The sequence below is a fragment of the Dermacentor silvarum genome, chromosome 5, assembly GCF_013339745.2.
Source record: "Dermacentor silvarum isolate Dsil-2018 chromosome 5, BIME_Dsil_1.4, whole genome shotgun sequence".
NCBI lineage: Eukaryota > Metazoa > Arthropoda > Arachnida > Ixodida > Ixodidae > Dermacentor > Dermacentor silvarum.
Genome location: NC_051158.1, coordinates 88,340,260 through 88,363,563, shown reverse-complemented (window position 1 = coordinate 88,363,563; position 23,304 = coordinate 88,340,260). Strand labels below are relative to the sequence as shown.

Here is a 23,304-nt window from a genome sequence, read left to right as displayed (position 1 = left end):
TCCGCGTCATAAACTGCTGTCAGCATTTTTTGGCATATCGCTTGTGAACGGCGTAGACCTTAAACATAAGGATAGCGTGACATTAAAGCTGCGACCTGCGCTATGCACGAACATAAACACTGCGTGAGATTATACACGTCACACAGGTCGACAATAAGGACAGTTTAGTTTTATAGCATTTTAATACTAACCACTTCACGACAGCTTCACCTCGTCTATATTCCAACATGTGTGCGTTGAATGTGAATGTTTTTTCCATTTATGTTGTCGTGGAACTTAATGTGTGTGTCTGTCATTCTTGTCCAGGACTTCTGCGAGAGAGAACACCTTCGAAAGCACCGCACCACAGCCTTACCGGACAACGAGAGGTTGGAAAAGTTACTCGTGGTTATGTAACCAATAAATGCATAAAACGTCAAGTGTGTGCAGTATATGTATATAGCACGAGACAATGCGTTCAACATCCGCTCAGGCATAGAAATGTGGTTTCAGTGGTGCTGCGTACTCTATAGTAGTAGTACTAAACAACTTTCCATCGTATGAAACCATCGGTTTCATACGAGAAGATGGCTGTGAGGCCGTGCCAGGCCGCCACCACCTCATCGCGTTTGATAGGGTGCCAAAGAATAGCTATAATACTTCGAGAAGGTAAACTGTACAGTGCAGCAGAAATAAGCACTGATCTGTACTATCAGAAGAAACAAGAGTTGCGGTGCGTGCCTCACAATCAGAACTGGTTTTGGCACGTAAAACCACAGAAAGAAGAAGAGTTGCCGTGGCGTCGTGAACTAAAGTATATGACCGAGAGGTGACGCTCTCAAAATCAAAACTGTTATCATTATCATTGGGGCCACGGCACTCTTTTCGGGCCATACTCACGCTCCTACATGTACCAGGTGCTGCTAGGATTCTTCATTGTCGCGGCGAACCACTGATCTGTACTATGTACCCCTAAAGTAGAGATCAGTGCGGCGAACGTCGTAGGGGTGGTGGAACATGCCATCACCGAACCTTGGCAGGAGGCTGCTACAACTGATCTGCAATCTGCTCGCGTCTTACACGGTCCGCAAGATTATTTGCTGGAAATTGTTTTTGATCTCCGGCGCACCGAAATGGAATCTACGCATCGGGGTACCTCTCTGGTTCCGCTTCGCGCTGGCCATATAAAGTACTAGCCAAGCCTACAGCGACTGGGGCTCGACACTCGTTTCTTCTTCTTCTTCTTTCTGGTGTTTTACGTGCCAAAACCTGTTCTGATTATGAGGCACGTGAGCTACGGCAGAGGGGACGATGCTGCTATTAGAACCGAACTTATCAATTTCTTTCCTACTTTGCAGTATCTGTCAAACGCACGCTGTCCGCTAACTTCGTTGTCAGCATTTCGTGACAAAATACTTCAAATAGCCGAAATTCACGTTCCATGTAGGTACTTGCGGCAACGAAAAAAAACACAACAACCTTGGTTTAACGTACAAATACGTAAGTTTATATAGAAAGCGAGACGAACGTATAAAAAGTTTTCTGTCGACAACAGTCTGGCAAATGAGAAACATTTAAAAGAGTTAAATATTCTATTGAAAGCAACAATTAAATCTGGAAAACGATACATTCTTTGTTAAATTAAACAAGGACTTAAGAAAAACCCAAAATCATTTTCGAAAATGTAAAACAGAACCGAAGAGAAGACATGCGCATACCTTCTTTAACCATTGACGGCAACATCGTGACGACCGACTAGCGTGTTTTCGCAATGATCCGCCGGGGAGACCTCTATTGAATAACGCCAATCAGGGCGATATGATGCCAGACATTAAATTTGATTTTAGTGGCGTCGATACTTTGTTACGCCATTTAGATGAACCAAACGCAATTGGAGCTGATGAAATATCTCCTGAAATCATGGTGTCATGGCATCATTGCTCCGTACTTAACGATCATCTAATGCTTTCCCTTGAAACAGGCCTCATCCCCCAAAATGGGAAAACTGCAAGCGTGACACCCGTTTTTAAATCAGGCGATAGAAAACAACCTCACAGAAAGCTATAGGCCAATTTCACTAACATCGATATCTTGCAAAATATTCTAACACATTTTATATAGAAACATATCTGCATTCCTTGACGGAAACGCTTTCTTTAGACCTTCCCAGCGCGGATTTCGAAAAGGTTATTCCTGCAGCACACAACTAATAGAATTTCAGCATTTCATATCCAAAACCACCGACAACATTAGCAAGGTAGACGCGGTTTTTATTGATTTTGAGAAATCTTTCGGTCCTGTGCCCCATAAGCTCTTAGAGGCAAAGCTTTCTGCGCTAAATGTAAACAAAAACGTTCAAAATTGGATACAAAACTACCTAAGTGGAAGAACCCAGTCTGTCGTCCTAAACAACGCCGCATCTTCACCAATAACTGTGCCTTCGGGTTTTTCTCAGGGAAGCGTACTGGAGCCCGTGCTATTTTTAATCTACATAAACGATATTCTCGAAAAAATTATATCCCATAAAACTACTTGCCGTCGACTATGTTATTTACAGAGAAATTACTACTGAAAATGACATAGATACTTTGCGAACAGATTTAGATAGGGTAGCGAACGGGTGTAACAAATGGAACATGAATTAAAATATTAAAAAGTTCAGAAGCGTAGCTTTTCCAGAAAATTATCCAAATTACAGTCCCTTTATAACATCAATGGCATGCTTATCGACATACAGCCGGACTACAAGTACGTAGAAGTTTATTTCACCGAATCACCCACTTGGCATAAACACATTGACACTGTCATAGCAAAAGCTAGTAGGATGTTACATTTTATTCGCAGAAATTTTGAACAGATAACGCGCGAAGTTAAAGAAACTTTATAGTTCTAACATGTCAGGACAATACTTGATTATGCCTGTGTAATATGGGATCTCTATTGCGAAAACCTAATCCTACCTACCTAAATATTGGTTTACAGAATACCGACATTACCTTTATGGCCATGTAGGTATTCTGTAAACCAATAATTAAGTTACATAGTTGCAATACGGCCGTTGCGGTAGCGGCTGGTGGGGCTGGTCGTACTGCTCGCTCACTGGTTTTGGGCGTTTCGTTACCGCTATCAGGGACGTATTCGTGTGTACGTACTCTAAAATGACTACAGATATCTTTATTATGTCGCCAGATGACTGAGAGGCCTCGAATGGCAAAAAACAAACAAACAAACAGAAAAGTAAGCTTGTATTGTTTACTGCCAATGCTGAATGAAGCAGTACATGCCCACAATTTTCGTACAGGTCAGGTGGACTTAATTCCGTCAGTGACTGAGTTTGCAACATACAGAAACACATATAGCCATCTAGTTAATTCAATTGAAAGGTGAACTCGAGCGAATTTTTCTCATCGTTTTCGGCGTGTCGCTTAAAATAGGGACGAATTCAGATAACGATATTTATGCTGGGCTACGCTCGCACTGTAGTTGCCTACGGTGCTGGTTGCCGTGTTTCCACTATATGTATATTGTCTATGTTCAATTATTTCAGATAGATTGAAAAAAATATAAGAAGTGCTCAGCAAAGATATAGTGTCATTAAGATAAGCTCGAACTGCAATGTCCCATTCTTTTCATACCACTTTGGCGAGAGGCACGTAATGTATGAAAAAAAAAAGAACATTACGCAAAATTTTCCTGCCCATAATGTCTGCTTTTGATTTCTCTGCTGCAGTACTCATACGAAAGCAAGGAACGTTATGGAGGTGACAGTGCTTAGAAGGATTTCGACAAAGATTGTGTGAATAAATAAGGAAACTTGTAATGGGGTTTATTGACGACTCAGAGACGCGACCGTCTCAGTTGAGCGTCGGACACCGAGAGCGCGAGCCCGTCTTCGTCGGCGGGTCGATGATGATAGTGCGTCCACAGGGCGCGCCAGACACACAGGGCGCCAGTCTTCTTCGCTACAACTGCCCCCTGGGGATCGCGAGCCATCCTGGCGACTCAAGGAGAGGAGAGGACAAGGGGGTCGTAATAGGGTTTAAGTCTCTGGACGTGGACTGTCTCGCGTCCACGACGCCTCAAGTCAGTAGATTGCGTTAGCGGCTCGACGACGTAGTTGACCGGCGTCGTCTGTTCAACGACGCGGTAGGGACCGTGGTATTGAGCGAGGAGTTTAGAGCATAGACCAGGGGTGCTTGAAGGTATCCACAGTCAGACTAGTGAGTCCGGCTGGTAGGTGCAGGGAGGTCGGTCATCATCGCGACGGAATTTTTGGAGACTCTGGTCTTCCGCCGTGAACGAACGGGCCAGCTGACGGCATTCCTCGGCATACTTGGAGGCTTCAGACAGAGGCGTGCCCTCTGATGGGTCAGGCCGGTAGGGGAGAATGGTGTCGAGCGTACATGTAGGTTCACGGCCATATACGAGAAAGAATGGCGAAAATCCCGTTGTGGCCTGTGAAGCGGTATTATAGGCGTACGTAACATATGGCAAAACGAGGTCCCAGTTGGTATGATCCGATGCCATGTACATGGATAGCATGTCGCCCAAAGTACGATTAAACCGTTCTGTTATGCCGTTCGTTTGCGGATGATAAGCTGTACTGGTGCGATGGACGGTATGGCACGCGGTCAGAAGGGCGTTAAGAACTTCGGAAAGAAACGCACGCCCTCTGTCACTAAGAAGTTCCCGCGGTGCCCCATGACGCAGTATGAAGTGATGCAGTAGGAAGGACGCAATGTCGCGGGCTGTCGCTGTTTGCAGTGCCGCAGTTTCTGCATAGCGGGTGAGGTGGTCGACAGCGACAATAATCCAGCGATTGCCAGCTGATGTGCAGGGAAGAGGGCCGTAGAGATCGATGCCGACGCGGTCAAATGGTCGGGACGGACAAGGAATGGGCTGTAAAGGACCAAAAGGACGAGGAGCAGGAAGCTTGCGTCGTTGGCACGCTGTGCACGAGCGAATGTACTGTCGCACAAAATTATACATGCCACGCCAATAAAAGCGGGAGCGAAGCCTGGCGTAAGTCTTGAAGAGGCCGGCATGGGCGCATTGCGGGTCTGAATGGAGAGCGGAGCATACATCTGTGCGCAGATGGCGGGGAACGACGATCAACCATTTGCGACCGTCGGAAGCGTAATTTCGACGATAGAGAACACCATCCCGCAACTCGAAATGAGAAGCGTGGCGGCGGATAGCACGTGAAGGGCGTGTTGTTGAAGTGTCAGAAATGCAATCCATAAGTGCCGCAATCCAGGGATCTTTGCGTTGCTCCACAGCCATGTTGACGGGCACAGGCGACGAAAACGCCGATTCGATGGCTGTAATGCAAGTCATGTCACTTGGTGTAGGCGACCGAGAGAGGGCATCCGCGTCGGTGTGTTTACGGCCAGACCGGTAAATGACGCGTATGTCGAAGTCTTGTAACCGTAGAGACCATCGCGCAAGGCGGCCTGACGGATCCTTTAAAGTCGATAACCAACATAGAGCATGGTGATCTGTAACGACGTCGAAGGGGCGGCCGTACAGGTAGGGTCGGAATTTTCCAAGGGCCCAGATGATAGCCAGGCACTCCTTTTCGGTGACGGAGTAGTTAGATTCCGCTTTCGTTAGTGTTCGGCTGGCGTAGGCTACTACGTATTCATCATGCCCACTTTTTCGCTGTGCAAGCACGGCACCAAGTCCTACGCCACTGGCGTCGGTGTGGACTTCCGTGGGGGCCGTGGGGTCGAAATGGCGCAGTACGGGAGGCGAAGTGAGCAAACGCCGCATGGTTTCAAACGCATCGTCGCAAGCTGTGGTCCAAGTAGAAAGTCGTGTGTCGCCGCGAAGCAGCTGAGTCAACGGAGCAATGATGGAAGCGAAATTCCGGATAAAACGACGAAAGTAGGAGCAGAGCCCGATAAAGCTCCGAAGTTCTTTCAGGGACGTGGGTTTCGGGAACTCGGCGACGGCGTGAAGTTTCGAAGGATCAGGGAGTATGCCATCTTTCGATACGACGTGTCCGAGTATAGCAAGCTGCTGGGCTCCAAAGCGACATTTCTTCAAGTTGAGTTGGAGGCCTGCCTCGGTGATGCACTGCAGGACTTGTTCGAGACGGTACAGATGTGTGGGAAAATCTGGAGAAAAGACGACGACATCATCAAGGTAACATAGGCATGTCTTCCATTTGAGCCCACGAAGCAGATTGTCCATCATTCGTTCGAATGTAGCAGGGGCATTGCAAAGCCCAAACGGCATAACGTTAAATTCATATAGGCCATCTGGGGTCACGAAGGCTGTCTTCGGGCGATCGGCAGGATCCATAGGCACTTGCCAATAGCCTGAGCGTAAATCGAGCGAAGAAAAATACTCCGCGCCTTGCAAACAATCCAGAGCATCGTCGATGCGCGGTAAAGGGTAGACGTCTTTGCGAGTTATCTTATTAAGACGGCGGTAGTCAACGCAAAATCGAATTGAGCCATCTTTTTTCTTAACCAGGACTACAGGCGACGCCCAGGGACTATTAGAAGGTTGAACCACTCCACGCTCAAGCATTTCGCTTACTTGGTTTTCAATAACATGGCGCTCCGCGGGTGATACACGATAAGGCCTCTGGCGCAGTGGTGCGTGGGTGCCGGTGTCGATCTCGTGACGTACAGTCGATGTGCGGCCTAATGGGGCGTGTTGACAGTCGAACGTAGATTGGTATTTCCGTAGAAGGCTGAGAAGCTGCGAACGCTGCGTAGGGCTCAAGAGGGCATCCACTGAACTATGGAAGACGTCGTGCCTAGGCTGGGAACAATGCAAGCTATAGGTCAACGAGTTCACGTCTGAACAGGTGTCGTCAAGAGGCGCGTCAAAGATGGTAACCGAGTCGGCAGACTGAAGACGTCCAAGGCACTCGCCACGACGTAAGACGAGGGGCGTGGCCTTAGCGTTGGAAACGAGTAGTCTCGTGCAGCCACCACTGACAGTTAGGACAGCGAAGGGAAGGGAACATTGTCGGCGAACAAAAATGTCCGATGGGACAAACAGGGCAGTAGTGTCAGTGGCGAAAGTAGAGCAGGCATGCGCAATCACCGAAGAGTGCGGAGGGATCGTAGTGTCTTCTGTAACGACCAGTTTGTCGCCGAGATCGTCAAGTTCATGTGAGCGGGTGTCGGGAAGCGGAGAAAATTCAATTTCGGCGCGAGAACAATCAATGACGGCCTGATGATCGGAAAGGAAGTCCCACCCCAAGATGACGTCGTATGAACAGGATGAGAGGACGACGAACTCGACTGTATACGTGTATCCTTGAATGACGATGCGGGCGGTACATGCGGCAACAGGGGTAATGCACTGGGAACTTGCAGTCCGGAGTGACAGCGCAGATAAGGGCGTCATTACTTTTCGAAGCTTGCGGCAAAGTTCTTCCGTAACTACTGAAACGGCGGCGCCTGTGTCGACTAATGCCAGTGTGACGACTCCTTCAACAGATACTTCGATTACGTTCGTCGGAAGAGAGCGAGGCCTTGTGTGGTTCGACTGGAACGCAGTTCTCGCCTCTTGAACTGCGGTAGCTAGTTTTCCTGCTCCGATGGGGCCGGACGCCGCCGCATGGGGGAAAGTGAGCGGCGACGAGGGGATGGCGAGCGACGATCACGGGCAGAAGGAATGACGTTGCGCGTGGACGGCAAGTGCGAATCACGTGGCGGTGAGAAGGACGAAGCTGGCGAAACGTAGGAGGAGACAGGTTGGTCATGACCTTGAAGCCATAAGCGACGGCGACAGAGCCGTGCCACGTGACCAGGGATACCACAGAAGAAGCACACGGGGCGATTGTCGGGTGTACGCCAGGGTCCCGTGCTAGCTGGTGATCTGGTGGTGTACACTGGAGGGATTGGACGTGGCGGTGCAGCAAACGGTGGCGCTGAAAAAGTCGATGGGGGTGGCCGTGCTGCAACCTCGGCGTAGCTGAGAGGTACAGACAATGGTGGCGCTGCACGAGGAGACTGTATGGCTTCGGACACTTGTTCTTGGAGCATTTGACGCAACGGAGGAGCCAAGGACGGCGTAGGTCCGGGGACGGCGGTGAGTAGGGATAGCTGGCGGGCGACTTCGGAGCGTATAAATTCCTTGATTTCGCCGAGCAGATAGTCGTTGTTAGTGACAGCGGCTAAACTTGCAACGGAAGCATCGGGAACAGAAGAACGTCGAGTGAGCAGACGTTGCCGCCTGAGTTCGTCGTAACTCTGACAAAGTTCAGCGACCTCGACCACGGTCCGCGGGCTTTTCGAGAGGAGCATTTGGAATGCGTCGTCTTCGATTCCCTTCATCACGTGACGGATCTTGTCAGACTCAGTCATCGATGGATCGACGCGCTTACAAAGGTCTACAACATCTTCTATGTACTTGGTGAAGTTCTCACCGGGTTGCTGGGAACGGCTGCGCAAGCGCTCTTCGGCACGGAGCTTCCGCACCGCAGGGCGACCGAACACTTGCGTAATGCGCGCCTTGAAATCTGACCAGGTGCGAAGGTCGGATTCGTGGTTGTGGTACCACACGCTAGCGACACCCGTGAGATAGAAGTTGGCGTAGCTGAGCTTCGTAGCATCGTCCCATTTATTGGGGGCACTCACCCGCTCGTAGATCGAGAGCCAATCTTCGACGTCGTATTCGTCGGAGCCGCTGAAGATGGGAGGATCGCGTTGACGCACGGGGCCAGGACAAATCAATGTTGGCGGTGCCGGAGGTGTTGTTTGGCTGGCGTCGTCAGGCATGATGGCCGGCAGCGTCCGATTGCGTAGTTCCAGGGTTGGGGAAGTAGAACCCAGCACAGCTCCACCAAATATGTAATGGGGTTTATTGACGACTCAGAAACGCGACCGTCTCAGTTGAGCGTCGGACACCGAGAGCGCGAGCCCGTCTTCGTCGGCGGGCCGATGATGATAGTGCGTCCACAGGGCGCGCCAGTCACACAGGGCGCCAGTCTTCTTCGCTACAAACTGAATAAACATCTAGGCAAGCCAAATGAATGCTCACAGATCCTTGGAAAACGCAATTTACGGTTTGATGTTGAAAACAAGATAGGTTTATGTATTCAAACAAGGCTAATAGGTTGCAATGAGATAATCACCTAAATTGAGTAATAGTGGTGAACAAGGGAAGCTTCAGCCTGGAGCAAACGTTTCAACAAGCAAACGTGTTTGTGAGCGCCGTGACGAAGACAAGTTCTTATGCTGAGGCTTACCTTGCACGTCCACTGTTGACTGGTTCAATGTTAAGCTGAACTTACTGTGCTGCGAGCATATTTCAATAACCTTTTGGGAACACACTGTGCTCAGGTTTGTCATCTGTTGTTTAAAGAGAAAGAAAAATTGTTTTAGTGATTGGTGGTGTGTGTGAAATGTGTATACGCCAGTAAGCTTGCCTTTTCTAGCAATCTCTTATCTTGCTGTGCAGGGCTAGCCTAGTTAGTGCTTTCATGCTAACTGTTCATGAACCATCTAAGAGTGACTGCCAGAGATTCATTCTAAATTAAATATGATTTCCTCAAAATTCTATTGAGCATTTTTGATCGTTTTAATTTTCTAGCATTTCCATGTAACAATTTATCGTTGTGAGTTAGCATGTGATACGTGGTGGTATTGCCCGCCGAGCTTATCTGCAAGGAGCAGATGACAGACATTGTGCATTACCACGTAGGAGCTTGCTTCCATGTTTTGTTCTGGTCGTCATGATTCTAATGACTAGAAAAAACAACAACTTGGGATTCAACTTGTTACTTCACCGTTTGTCATAAAACGGCCTTAAAGGCAAGTAAGCTTGTTTGTCGAATTTTAGCATTTGCGCTCGGTGTGATACGGAACTGTAGACTGCTAATTTCCTGATAGGGCTCACTACCCTCTGTCTGGTAAACTCGTAAACATTTCATTGTGAGGCACGTAGTTCAAGAGGATCTGTTGTCATTAGGGTGTCCGTTGAGCTTCTTATGGCTTGGCGTGGGCGGATTGCAGACCAATAATCTCTCTTTTGCCCATGTTCCTGGAAAGAGAAATGATGAAGCCATGACAAACATGCAAGCTAAAAATGGCGAAACAAAAGTTTATCAAATAAAGAAATCACGGTTCTAGGTATATTATTCAGAAACATAGCAAGAGAGGATTCTGGCCCTTGGTGTTACTTCCAGCGCTGACACATTCACTGCTGACTTGTACATCCAGAGAAAATAGAGTCGAAAGGGGTAATCAAATATGAGCAGAATCTCGGAGGCTGGAGCCTCAATCAGTTTGTGAGATTGTGATTCATGTCTAAGAAAAGTGCACGAAACACGCCGTGACAGTTGAGCACACACACACACAACACTGTGTTGCTTGTGCATTTCTTTTCGTGGTGTCTTTCTGTGGGCTGTGCTTAGTCAAGTCTCGATTAGATGACAATTGTTTCTTCGCGATACTAGTAATAAACTCAGTCATCTTATTATTGCGATAGCAATTATATGGACACTCGAAAGCGGATTTCTGCCGTCGGCGTCGACGTCGCCGTCGACGTCGCCGTTGCCGTTGCCGTCGCTGTTGCCGTCGCCGTGAGGTTCTGTATGACGTCAACGGCGATGAAATCGTCGCCGCGCTCCGAACGCTGTATGTTCGAGTGAAAGGGTGCGAGGGACGCGCGCTTTCACTGGGAACGAACGCACGTCGGAGAGCAAACGCGCGTTCTGCGCCGTGCTCCCTGAACGGCTGCGTCTCTTTCCTCCGTTACAATCACCGTAGATAGAGAGCAAACGCGACTTCTTCCGTGGCGCGAAATGCCGGGGGGGGGGGGGGGGACGGGAGGGAGGGAGGGAGGGAGGGAGGGGAGGCGACGTTTAGCTGTGGCACCAAATGCGGATTTATATAAAATATTTGTCGCAGTTTCACCCGAAAGGCGAAGCACCAATTGCGATAGCAAATTATTAGAGAACTATACGGAGTAGGGATAATAGTTTTATCAGCTGTATAAACTTGGACATGCCGCCGCACCAGTAACGCGCAGAACTGTTGTCAACGCCGTCGGCGTTTTGCCCGCGTTCGCACCGAACGTCCGCTAGAAGTCTTCATGGTAACACTCTTAGTGTCTACAAATAAAGTACAGATTGTTCAGAATGCCCATGAAATCTGCATAGAGAGACAGAAAACAAAGCAATGTGAACTGTTCACGAGACGTGGGAAGACTTCGGACTGTTCGCCGGACGCGCCTGCTTTCTATCCATGTGTTTCCTTCTTTGAAAATTACAACACCGTCTATCACAGCCGTTCTCATTGTCATTTCAAAATACCAGGTATTCCTGGCGTGCTTGCAAAACAGAACCCTGTCTCATTAACTCAAATCCTATCCCCATTAGGGTGTACATATATAGTACGGATTGTTCAGAATACTCATGAAATCTGCATGGAAAGAGAGAAAATAGCAGAAAACAAAGCGATATGCTTACAGGGTGTGACAAGATATCGCACTGTTCGCTGTATGCACCTGTGTTCTATTCGTGTGTTTTCTTACTTGATTCCAGCGCCATGTATTACAGCCGATGTCATTGTCATTTTAAAATATCAGGTTTTCCTGGCGTGCTTACAAACCAGGGGTGCTATGCAGGATGCGCCGAGTTTGGCGAAACTGGGGATTTTCACGAGCTCTGGCGACGCCCCAAGATGAAAGAACTAATGGTAACAAGACAAAGTTTGTCCGTCAGCACGCCTCCAGTTTCATTGGTTCACCTTTATTCATTCTGGGTGGCTGTCATCTCTTGGGCGTTGCCATATGGGTGGTCGACAAACTGGGGCTCACGTGATCATACCGTCGGTGCATGGTCGTGCCTTCTTTCACTTGTTTGTCGTTCCACCGAGTGCATTACAGGCACAAGCAAGTTATAAAATAAATGTATTTAGTACGATAATATTAGTCACATTCATGTAGGTTATAAGCATTCTAATGTTTACAAGATGTGCACTGAATGTGTATTAGACTAATTTACCGTTTAATACGTTTCGCGTTAAAACACGCGGGGACGCTCGCCCTCCTTTTTCTTCCGCTGGATTGGATTGGCGTGGCTCGCTACGTGCTTGCGCTAACATTTCCGAGCACAGATCGCTGTGCGCTTGATTTTCGCACTTGGCTGTCATCAGATTGCTCGTTGCTCCGTCTCTTCCTCTGGATTGAATTGGTGCGGCTCGCTGCGTGCTTGCGCTCCCATTTCCGAGCACAGATTGGTGTGCGCCTAGTTTTCACATTGGGCTTTCAACTGACATCTCGTTGCTCGCGCTAAAGTAAATGAGTGTCGGCTAGCGCAGAAGTGGTTTGCCACGCGCTTACCGTGTAAGCACTCACGAATACCGGAAAGCACTCATACAAGGGTCAGAAAACTACGCTTTAATTTCTTTCACTGTGTGATGCACCTTCATACTGGCTAGCGCCGAGCGATGGCTTCTAACAACCGCAGGAAATAGTCTTTGTACTGGGTAGCTCGAGCGATCCGTGGCTTCTAACAAACGCAAGAAAGGGTCTTTGCAGCGTATGTGGCCCTTAATTGACTACCACCACATCTATGCCAGGAAGGACTCCAGCAGCGGTGCAGTTACCCTGTAACCACCGCTGATCAGGTGGCGTGTCACTTTTTGACAATAAAAATAATTTTTTTTGCGTTTGAACGCCCGTGATGGGGCCCACAAACCTCACGCTGTGGTTGACTGTCTCCCAGTTCAGATTAAAGCTCACCTCGTTAGCATCCACTAAATTTGGAATACAGTTCTATGCGGCCCATTCGTCACGGCGAATAATGGCCCTCGGTTGAACATTGGCTGCAATAATGGATGCGTCTCGTCGGTCAACCTTGAAAGGTCGCAGCACTACTGTGGTAGCGCAGACCACGCCGAAGACCCATGGCGCACGATCTTTTAACATTGCCGTAATATTGGCGGCTCGGTGGAACGTTGTCGCCCTTCATCAGGCGGCCTCGATTTTACTTTTGGTTGCCGCGAAGAAGGCACACGTCAATTTGCACTATCTTCCTGAGGCCCACGAGTGGAGGTCACGCCAGCAGCTCGCCCATCACGACTTCACGGGCGTAGTTCTTTCAGTCGGCGATGGCGTGCTTCGATAAAGGAAACATGTCGCTGGTCATCTCCTTCAACAGCCACACGTCTACGCTATTGCTCACGCAGTACGTGAGCCAAATCGCTTGCCGCCTAAAGAGGTGGACGTTCGGACGGCCGAGGCGGTCAGCGTTGGCGAAGTAACTTCCTTCGCCTCTCTTCCTGTAGAGTGCAGCGGTACCGTGCAACTGCAAAAAACTTCTTTCGGCACCTGTTGCAGCGGAAGGCAGCCTGGCGTCCATTCTGAGTTTTTATGTGCAATGTGAGCACTACAATAGGACCAATCCGGTTGGAACCCTAGGTCCTCGCAGGTGCCCCAGTACTCCGATGACGCCGCCGGACCTGGCCTGGCGCTGCGACATGGTGGACGCACAGCGCTTGAAGCCGGAGAGAGCCGAAGCGATCGCACGAACTCTTATTCTGCAGCCTAATCACACCAATCTAGCTGTGCTCCGAAAGCATAATTTGCCCGCCACGCTGTCTTCGCAGACGAGCGTCTTCGTCTAACTTGCTACACAGCCAGCGCACTGACGTATTGGAAAGGCGCCAATGACGTTGAAACTCTACGTCGGTCATGTAGGTGAACGGGTCCAGACGGTCTATTGACGCTTGCTGTCGATGGATGCGATGACACAGGCTGCTGCTGCCGTCGCCATGTTCCCGAGTTCAACTCGAGAGGGGTTTCGCGATGTACGAGTTTGGCAGGAGTGCGCCTATCAATCAAAACCATAGGTCACGCCCGGCGCGAGGCATGAAACTCTTGTGCGCACACGCACCACAATTGAGCCACGCCCAACTTATTGTTCGGCAACAGCTACGCGGTGCTGAGCAGAGAGGCATAAACAATCTTGACCGCCGAGATAAAACACGCACAACGCACTGTCATCGGCGATGTACTGAGCGCCGACTATCGCTGGCTTATACATATATCTTCTCGGGCTGTGGTGGCCCCACAACATGGTTTCATTGCCTGCATTGTGGCGACGTAGCACACAGCAAAGAATTATCGGCAAGTCACTGTAGCTACTTGCAAGGTGTCGATGCGCCGTGGTGGACGACGATGCTGAGGAGTGCGTAGTGTTTTCCAACGACAACGTATCGCAGCTGTCATTTGAGATAACTTCTCTGCCATCGGCTATGTATCGGAGCGGCCGTGTCGCTAACACGGTCAGCGTTGAGAATCTCTCGCTTTTCTAGACCCATGATGATGACATTTCTGCATCACAAGCACTGCACACTAAACAGTTGCAACACCTTCCTGCGTCCGATGTCTCATTTCATAACTGCACACTAGAGCCATCACCTGCCAAAGTGCGATTGTTGTGGTGTCGTTACGATATCCATCTGCGATCGCTGTTAGCTCCAGTAGAAACAATCGGCAAGCACCTTGGAGTACACAACACACTCAATATACTGCGTATATGCGCACAGAGGCACATTCACTGGGCAAGCGATGAAAAACAAATAATTGTGACGCTGGGCAGCACGCTCTTCTTCACAATGGGCGCGTTAAGGTAAGGCGCTCGAGCGCACCCTAGCCAGCAGAGTGAGCTCTTTTAAACTTAACGGCTAAAAAGCGACTTCCGGTGCGTGATTACGGAGCGCGCTCTACGCGCCCCACCCTGGAAACGGTGCGCGAGAGCGCGCGCCGGCTAGTCAGGTAGACTGCTCCCTCCCTGATAGTGAGATTATATTTGGATCATCAAAACAGCGATGCTTTTATTTAGGAATACCACCGATCCCCTAACAGCAGGCTAGTCAGCCCCAACCCAGCGTGTTCTCCGTCAACGCCTCCTCCGTTCCAACGGCGGCGGCTAGAAACATGGTACGCGCGAGCGGCGCAGCGCGGCGCCAGCGGTCGAGCGCTGTACGGGGGCTGAAATAGAAATACGCCGCAGGGCTACGGCTTCGGGAAAAATGACTTGTTTCCTACTCTTTCCACTGATGCAAGTCCGTTCTCCTTGCCCACTCGTTCTTCCCGCCGCCGTGCAGCCCGGCGTCTGAAGCTGCTCTCAGGCGAGATGGGGACCTTAGCGTGTTGGCGCGGTTTGCGCTTGGCGCGAACCGCAAATGACGGCCCGATCATTACTTGCCAGACGCACAGGCACGTAACCGAATAGTCGCAGTTTGGCACCTTCTCATCGCTACATTCATGTGTACGACTTCTTCAGGTCCTCATGTTATCATGGAAGAGGTTGGGGCAGTTGAAGTGACGTCGGTGGAGGGTTCTTTGCCTTCAGATGGCGTAGTGCACATATTCGGTGAGTACTAATAAAAGAGGAACATCTTCAAGGACCAGACGGTGCATTGGGACGGTTGTTGACTAATGGTGCAAGCTACGTAAAGAATAACTCACTAGGATAAACCCGAAGACAGGTAAAGTGCTTTGTGTTATCCTTCACCCCATCTGCGCAATTAGTTAACCGCTGCACGTATTAGCACCGTGTTTATCTGCTTTTTACATTCTGATGTGCTCGAAAGATGTGTTGCTTTTCTTTTTTTGTTTCCAGATACTAACGGCCCTTCAATGTCACTTGCAGAGCCAGGAAACGAAGGCTGTGAGTATGCCTTGCTGGTAGTTCTTGGGGTCACGAAATTCCATCTTTCGCACTTCATTTCACCTTTCACTGTAAGCGCGTAATTTTCCACGAAGGCATCGTGTCCACCTAATATACATCATTTGTTGTACCTGTACATTGTGACTATAATGTAGTATCCGCGTCAGGCTATGTGTGTTGCCAAACCCGGCCACTCACAAGCACCTTTTTTTCTGCTAGCGTAAAGTTGATCATCACGCTGCGTCGGTCTGATTGCTGACGACGCATTAAATTCAGTGGCCGCCTTGTCAAGCACTCGCTTTTTCTGCCTTTTGGCGGATTGTATGTTTTTATTATTTATTTATTTATTTATTCATAAGTTACCCTGCAGCGCCCATAATTTGGGCGTTAGAGCCCCCAGGGGGGGGGGGGGTTACAACATGAAATAAAATACATGTTCACTTGCACTTGCTTTTCATTGAGCCTGTTCCAATGGTTAACTGGTCGGACAAAATGAGTTAGCATACGTGTCCGTCTAAGTGGCAGAGTACTCCAGAATTTTGCAATCATGATCAGTATGCGTTGTGTTGTAACGAGGTTTCCTGAGGTAGATTTCGCTCTTAAATCCAGCATTGCTACAGTAAATGAAATATAAACATTTTAATCTAAGTTTATTGCTGTATCATTTTACAGACTTTGTGTGCAGATATTTCACCCAGCATTGCTAAACTGAATACATATCTTTTTGTTCTGTTATTTGTAATTGTTATTTCTGTTATTATAGCTTTAAGTAGTGCCACCTCGTAAAATGGTAACGTAGCAGTAATGCAGCATATGTTCCATTTTTTTATTTCCCAGGTGACCACATGAACGATTATGAACTCTGGGTGACCGATGAGAGTACCGACTGAGACATGACGGGAGACCACAATTACAACAGTAATTCCACACATAATTTTTAAATGGTGTACCTCATCATTATCATCATCATTTATTGTACCTTAAGGGCCTTTTACAAGGCATTACAAAAGGGGGCGGGGGTGTTATGACATACCAAAGGACATGTCATAACACAAATGTAATATTTGGAAGAACAGCAGAACAAATTCACGTGAAACAAGATAATATAGTTGCTGTCAATGATATCGTGGGTACTAATAACATTTATAGAAGATATTAAGGAATAAGATAATGAGAAGAATAAAAATAATGTTGAATAATAAACGTATCGATAATATTACAGGCAATGAGATGCAAAGCGCGTACAATGAGGAACAAAATTACAATCATTCTTTAAACCCGACACTGTATACATGTTAGTAAAAAAAGTGAGAAGCATACAAGCTTTTATTGAAAGACTAGTTAGTATGAGGATCAAAGAAAAGCTGATGATAACGACACTCTAAATTTATCTGCGTCATGCTCGAGAATGACAGCTGCGGGTAGACTGTTCCACTCTTGAGTAGCTGATGGGAGGAAAGGTTTGTTAAGGGCAAGTGCATAGCCATGAAGATGTTGGACGCTTGTTGGACCATTGTCACTGCTGATGAAAAATATATGAAGTTTTGTCCACATCGCAGTTTGTGTGCAGGCATGTTATGGGATGTTTTCTCTTCAGTTCTCATCACAGATACTGATATTAACACTTTCATTTAAGAAAGGCTCCAGCTTTCACCGTGCTGAAGCTGGTACACCAAGGGATGCCACAAACTGGTCCCACGCTGAGGTTCTTCTTTTGATTGCATGCTACCACCGTCACATGCTAGATTTTCATGACAGGAAGAAAAAGAGAAAATATATTTGGATTCAAATAAGCACAGAATAGAGGGAGTGCGGCCATTTGAGAACAGCCTCTGATTGCGAGACGAAAGTTAAAGGGCTCAAAAGAACCTATGAAAACATCGGCAACACAAGCGGAAGAGCGGAAGGGATACGAAGGATCGTGTGGCCCTTCTACAGGGAGATGGACAACTTGTCTTCAAGTGCAGAGTACCAAGCACCAATTTCATCAAGTATGCCTACGCAGCCCTCCAGATCAGCCACGTTGGTGTACAGCTCTTGGGAGTGGCTCAGGAAACTCATGGAGCCACTGGTGCGAACACTCAGTTTTTCTGATGAGCGTTCCTCCCAACACAATGCGGCACAAGTTGCTGCCAAGGCAAAATGCCGTAAAACACCAGCAACTCTGCTGCAAGACATCCTGAGCAACATGGAGGCATGGCAGGATGAAGAACGCGAACGTTACAAGCAACAACTGAAAATGCAAAGAATGAAGCTGAAAATGCTGAAGCGGAGAGCACCAGTTAAGATGTTTATTAATTAATTCAGTTATTTTCCGGACCACAGGAACACGTTTTTTTGTTTTGTTTTGCGGCTTGTTTCACTGCCTAGGTGCCTGACTGTGGAATGCACACTCAGGATGTACATTCGACAATTTTGTTTTGCTATGGTTAATGAAAAGCTTTTAGAAAGTTTGCAGAACGTATGCTGTGAACCTTATAAATTATTTCAAAATTCTAGATTTTTAAAACAAGAAATGTGGTTTGAGGAATGACTGACTTTGAATGTAAAATAGTAAAGTTTATTTCAGTAAACTGCAGATTAATCAATAGGCATTACCTGCACTTCTAAGTGTGTTGTCACTTGTGTCTGATCGGTATTCAGATGGGATCCCGCTGGTACCAAAAATCTTAATTTGTTTAAATGGACAAGAAGCTTTGTTCTGCTGTTCGGGTTGCCTTTTATTTTTGTGCCTTGCAATGGTTTCTACATTGTCTTTTCATGCTAGAGAATAATTTTTTTGCATACTTGGCAGCTTGCCGTTCGTTCCATTTTCAAAAATGTTTTTTAGGCTCTTTGTGTCAAAATAGATGTGTGCTGAAGTTTTTACCTGTGACACAACCCCCTCTACCTTTCTGTTGCAGCAGACTTTTCTTGGTGGTTGCTATCTTTGACATTTATAACGCTTTCACACCTGCTTTATTGGCAGCCTGCTGTTTTTTTTTGTCAGTTTCAAAACAATCAGCTTGCTGCTTGCTCTGGTTCAAATAGTTCTGTGCTGAAATTGCTTGCTTGTGGCATTGGATTTCTTTGTGTTGATATATATATATATATATATATATATATATATATTGACATACATAGTTGCCGTGTAGTTGCAACATTTTAGGAGTTTTTTGAGAGCATATTTTGCTCGTTGGCTCAACAGAAAACCTTCTGGGAACGAAAGTGGTTTCTATGTAGTGCCTTATGCCGATATGGTATATCTTGTAAGGATTTGAAATTTTATACAGGCTAATCACCTGTTCCCATTATTCTTGCTGCACATCTAAATGGAAATACACGAAAGAGCAATGCTATTTGAAGTACAAACACTAGTCACATACACGAAGCAGTGTCATTAGTGTTCATATTTTGCTTTACGATAGAGGTGCAAGTACTCAGTTTCATAAGTGTTTTATTTATACCAACAATTCATATATCTTGTAAGGATTTGAAGAATGTTATACAGGCTAATCACCTGTTCCCATGTATGGTGCTGCACATCTCAATGAAAATACACCAAAGAGCAATGCTATTTGAAGTACAAAGACTAGTCACACACACGAAGCAGTGTCATTTGTGTTCATATTTTGCTTTACGAAAGAGGTGCAAGTACTCAGTTTCATAAGTGTTTTATTTATACCAACAATTCACATTCACATAAAGATGTTCGAGGACAGTGCATGAAATGTTTTTCTAATTACTATTATTGTTTACCAAAGTGAAATATAATCACATGTTCCCATGTATGTTGCTGCACATCTCAATGGAAATACATGAAAGAGCAATGCTATTTGAAGTACAAACACTAGTCACACACACGAAGCAGTGTCATTTGTGTTCATATTTTGCTTTACGTAAGAGGTGCAAGTACTCAGTTTATTTCATCAATGTTTTATTTGTACCTACAATTCACATTCACATAAAAATGTTCAAGGGCAGTACATGAAATGTTTTTTGTTATGACTATTATTGTTTACCAAAATGCAATAAACAGTGGTTAATACAAACATGGGTAAATGCTCAAGCTGCCAGTATCTGTTTGTTTTCATGCCTGTTTTCTACAAAGCCATCATTACTGCTCGGCGCTTAAGTGCGCCCCTGCTCTCCAAAACTCCTCTGGAGTTCCCATCAAACGATGGATCGTCATCATCACCTTCCTCCTCCATGCTCTCACAATCAAAGGAATCTTTTGACATAAGAATGATGTTGTGCAGAACACATGATGCCAGCACATATTTGCTAATGAGTGCAGTGCCTTTCATGTCAAGATATTTCAGGCGCCTGAATTTGCCCTTTAGCTGTGCGAACGCACGCTCAATCACTGATCTTGCTGCGCCTAGTCTTTCATTTAATTTTATTTCTTGTGAACTTAGATGGTCATTATTCCTGTAAGGCCGCATCAGTCCGACAGACAGTGCACAGACCGAGTCGCCAACAATATGGAAGTTTGCTGGTAAGCTCTCTACTAGCTTGTCCAGGCCTGATGCACTGAAAACCTTGGCATCGTGCATTCTTCCTGGAGAGCCTGCGTGCACATGGGTGAATGCCACGTTGCTATCACAGCACCCCTGCAGGATGATTGAGTGAAACTATTTCCCGTTGTAATAAGCATCCTGCTCGTTCTCTGGGGCTTTGATAGCGATATGGCAACCGTCCACAGCACCGACAACTCCAGGAAACCGCCACTTTCGGTAGAATTCATTGGCTACATCCTGCAGTGACAAAGGCCACTGGATAAAGTCCGGTGCTGCACCTGCCCAGAGTTCAATGATGTTATTAACAACGTAGTGCAGCAGGCCCTTGTTGATCCCAAAACGGTCGCCAACACCTCGGAAGGACTCTTGGTTGCCAAGCAGCCACAGAGCCATTAACACCTTTGTATGGAGAGGTATCCTTGGTGTCCTTTCAATGGTGAGTCTCTCCTGCGTGGTCTGCAACAGGACCTTGAAGCAAACAGCTAGCACAGTTTTGGTAATGATTGCTAGCTTGTGCTTAGTGCGCTTAGCGTCAATAAGACCTGTGCAGTGAGCACTGATATTCCTAGTAGACTAGTTCCAACATAATAAATCTGATACAATAACTTGGTCCTCGCGAAACACATGCAGTTCTGTGTACAGCGACCTTCTGCAAAAATAATCCACGGACTGTCGATGACTGCAAGGCAGAGGCGTCAGTTACGGGGGGGGGGGGGGGGGGGGGCAGATTAAACCGCGTGCGTTATTTCAAACTGACAGGACTACTTACCTCAAAAGTGTTTCTGTCCATCCTGAAGTGCTCTTTGAATTGTGTGTCTGTGTATCTGGGCGCAACGTTGATGACATTATTCTGGATGCCTCGGATCATACGGCATTCTATCCTCTTGCGATCTGCAATCAATTTCGATGCAGGCGAAATGCTAAAACGCCCGTGTGTTTGCGTTGTAGTGCACGTTAAAGAACCCCATGTGGTCAAAATTAATGTTCAGCCCTCCACTACGGCGTGCCTCATAATCTGAACTGGTTTTGGCACGTAAAACCCCAGAAAGAAGAAGCAGAAGATCTGCAATGAGTCATCAGTCGGCATACCGCGGAGCAGAAATAAATCCTGTGATAGGGCACCTCTGAGAAAAGCACGAACAGCTTGCATCGCATACGTAAGCCGCTGCTGCTGCCTCCGTCGCCACGCGTCAAGTTCTACCACTTCATCGCCTAACATGAACTGCAGGAGTACGGTCGGCGGGGCCATTTTCGAAAAGCGCACGAAGTGCGATAGCGGATGCGGAAGCAACATAACATTCGCCAGACGGCGCGTTCGTGCACCCGAAAGCAGTCGGCGAAAATCGCCGTTAAGCTCCGAAGGCAACTTGTGTAGCAGCGCGAAAAATAAGGAAGCGACGATGATGCAGACAGAGTGAAAAGAGCGCTGCTCCTCTTGACACCTTTCCTGTTCGTGCTGTTATTGGAACAGTCGTGTGGGAAAATAATTAGCAGCGATAAAGTACGGGTTTTTTCCGCTGGCAAAAAAAAAAAACAGCGCTCTTTTCACTCTGTCTGTATCGTCGTACCTTCCTTGTTTTTCGCGCTGTTACACAAGTTGCAATGAACCAACTAGCCCAGCAAGCCACCACTCCGAAGGCGTCGCACTCGAGCGCACTCGAGCGTGCTCCTTTGGAGTTCGGAGCGCGCTAACTTAACGCACCCTATGCATCACGGAGGCTTCGCGCGCAGAAATAAAGTGGTACCGTACAGCCATTTTGCAGCGACAACCGTTGCTCCCCTCTCTACGGCTAGAATCTCGTTTTTCGTTGGTAAAGCGACGGCCTTAATAGCCTCAGTGAAGCGCCTGTGGTGAACAGCCATGCCGCGGCGATGCGTTGCCCTTTCCCTAATAGACATGGAATGGTCAGATCATTGTCATGACTGACTTAATCGAGAATAGCACTGCAGCGCCCCTGGCGACTTCTCGCCGTATGAACTCCCTCGTGCGTGTGACCCTCTAGAATGTATCCGCTTGTAAGCTGTCGCCTCACTGTCGCCACTCGCCGCAAAAAAGTGCAAAATCTAATAATTCGCTCGAGATTGATTTGTCATAAGAAATATTGCCATTCAAAACGAAAAACCGATACTTTAGGAAATAAAGTGTTCGTTATTTTATTTGTTGTATTTTAAAGTATTTGATTCAGGGAACGTCTAGGTGCAAGAATGCATCGAATGTGCCCTGTTCGCATTCGACGGAGGATAGAAAGATAATGCCCGAAAGAGGAGGCACGCCCTTGACGCGCCCGAGAAAGGCGTCGCAAGCGGCTCCCGGCAATTGTGCAGATAGACAACGGGACAGTGAGGGTATTGCTAAATTGCGATAATACGTTGGTAACAATACGCGGCGCTGGCGCGTTTCGTTGCGCAGTCTTCTATGCTTGAAACGCCGCGCAGGGTGCGCTCATGTTGTCACACGCGGCTTTGTCTCGACATTTCTTTTGGTCCGTTGTTTTTGCGCTTTCCTTGCTATCTCCGTTCTCTGACTGCCGCCGAGCAAACTGGGGTAAAACTCATGCGAACGAGAAACTCGGCGCATCCTGCATAGAACCCCAGGATACTTTCTTGTTATTAACTATAATGCGACCCTGATTACCCTTTGCCATTGGGCAATGCAAACATTGTTCTTTGCGTTAATAAGAGAAGCAAAACCTTGATTTACAACTGCAATCATTGAAGGTCTCAAGGTGAATACCTTCAGTGGTCTAACCATTTGAGTGATCAGAACACCTTGAGAGGTTATAATCAAAAATTGTCGTATACATCTTGAAAGTACCTATACCCACAAAGTGAACAGCGGCTACATGAATATAGGTATTTACAATTTACTAACTCAGATGAACGCCGAGTTACACAGGACGAAGTGACTTTGAACGCGATGCGTTAGGAAGTGTATACGTACAATTTCCAGAGGGAGACATAAGAACACATAACCAGATAGCGCGCATTCTAAGAAGACTAAGCAACGGAGAGAAAGGCACACATTAATAACAAAATTTTGACTCAGCAATGTACATAATCTAAAATGAATGGGTCACAACCGTATACAGAAACAAAGCGATAAAAATTAAAACTTCAAAGTGTAATGGCCGTTTGACTGAAAGGAAGTGCAATTCTGGAAATGTCAGGTGCTGCTTG

General features: G+C 47.2%; 2 pseudogenes; one reads left to right on the top strand and one right to left on the bottom strand.

Moving 5' to 3' along the window:
* Positions 1-17,210: 17,210 nt before the first annotated feature.
* On the top strand, positions 17,211-17,930 carry LOC125945734 (uncharacterized; annotated as a pseudogene).
* A 1,433-nt stretch (positions 17,931-19,363) lies between these two features.
* Positions 19,364-20,917, bottom strand: LOC119454217 (putative nuclease HARBI1; annotated as a pseudogene).
* Between the last annotated feature and the right edge of the window lie 2,387 nt (positions 20,918-23,304).